This window comes from Chrysochloris asiatica, unplaced genomic scaffold (genome assembly GCF_000296735.1).
Source record: "Chrysochloris asiatica unplaced genomic scaffold, ChrAsi1.0 scaffold00316, whole genome shotgun sequence".
NCBI classification, from domain to species: Eukaryota; Metazoa; Chordata; class Mammalia; order Afrosoricida; family Chrysochloridae; genus Chrysochloris; species Chrysochloris asiatica.
In genome coordinates this window covers 3125408-3127325 of record NW_006408834.1, presented here as the reverse complement: position 1 = coordinate 3127325, position 1918 = coordinate 3125408, and positions in this window count along the sequence as shown.

Sequence of the window (1918 nt, the reverse complement as noted above, 5' to 3'; positions counted from 1 at the left end):
TACTATTGTAAAATAGACATTTGAGCAGGATAGAAAGGAATATTGGGAAATGTGATTAGAGAAAACTTGTAAGCCCGCCTTCAGCCTATAACTGATTGGAATACCTAAAAGGGATTCTATAACTTGCCCAGTGAAATAGGCCTTGTGCAAAGCCTTTACAGAGTATAGGACCTTAGGTGGAATCCTGAGTCCCATATAGAACCTTATGAGGTGGGACATTCCCACTAGAAAGGACAAGCAGTCTGGAACAGCTACAGTGACAGAATATACATCTTCATGATGAACCTGAACTATACTCAGAGCAGTAGTTACTCTAAATACCAACAGAGAGGGAAAGAATCTTCACATCAAGTTTCAAAGCTATCCGCTCTGTGCGCAGGGTAGATAGGGACAAGCAACTTAGACATTGGCTATCTAAAATGAGGGGGCAAGAAAGGTACGAAGTGACTGGCTTACAAGGTTTCAAGATGGCATTTAGTTTAAGAGTATGGGAGGAAAGAAAGAGTCCCCACTGAATAGTTGTTACCTTGTCTAGATGGGTCTGGTGAGAAGAGATGGGGACAAGATTCGTAATATTCAATAGTGAATAATTGTTATCATGACTAATTGTGACTGTCACAATTGTAAAGGTAGAAGTTCTGACACACAAAAAAAGGAGTGTTTAATCTTACAGTCCAGAAACAGAGGACCCTAGGACCATCAAGAGAGGAACGCACAAGCAGAATGCAGGACCTTATCCCGAGAAGCAGCATCTCCAGAGATGGAGGCAGAGATTGGGGCATGGAGAGGGGGAGTAGCTGAGGATTCTAGATTCATGGACTAAGAAGAGAGGGACTAAGAACTGGTGGCCAGGAGACAGACTTGCAGAATGTGACCTTTGGGGATGTAAATTATTATATATGCCTGAGTGGTATTTTTGTTTGTTTTTCATAACGCTAAAGTGGATATAGAAAAATACTGTTAACTGATGGTACATGGAGGGGATTATATTCATTGTAATGAAACAAGGTATATGATTTGTTGAATGTAAAACTGATGATATGCCCTGTAAACTTTCACTCAACCCACAATAAAAACCTTAAATAAACAAACAACAATAGTTTAACTAGTGAAAAAGAAACCAAAAGAGACCTACAAAAATGGAAGAATGTACCATGCTCCTGGATAGGAAGACTTAACATTGTGAAAATGCCAATACTGCCAAAGCAATTTACACAAATAATGCAATCCCTATCCAGATTCCAACAAAATTCTTCAAAGAGATGGAAAAACAATTACAAACTTTATATAGGAAGGAAAGTGACTCAGGATAAGCAAAGCACTGCTTAAGAAGAATGAGATTGGAAACCTCTCACTTCCCGACCTCAAAATTTATTACACGGCTGCAGTGGTCAAAACAGCTTGGTACTATGAAAGATACATTGATCAATGGAACAGAATAGAGATCCTAGAAACGAACCCATCCACATACAGCCAATTGATTGTTGACAAAGTACCTAAATATATCCATGGGGAAGTGATAGTCACTTTAACAGATGGTGCTGACAGAACTGGAAAGCAATATGCAAATGATTGAAACAATACCTTCACCTCACACCTTACCAAAAACCAACTCAGCATACATTAAAGGCCTAAATGTGAATCCCAGAATTTTGAAGGTCATCAATGAAAAAATATGGATGAATGTGAGGGCGCTAATTCAGAAAACACACAGACTACCAAACATTTTGAAAACTATACAAACAAAAGTAGACAAAATAGATGAGAGAGACATTTTAAAAATTAAAAACTTATGTGCATCAAAAAACTTTACCAGAAGAGTAAATGGAAACCCACAGAATGGGAAAAAATCTTTTGCAATGACACATCAGACAAGGGACTCATTTCTAAAATATATAGGAAACTAAAACAAATCTAC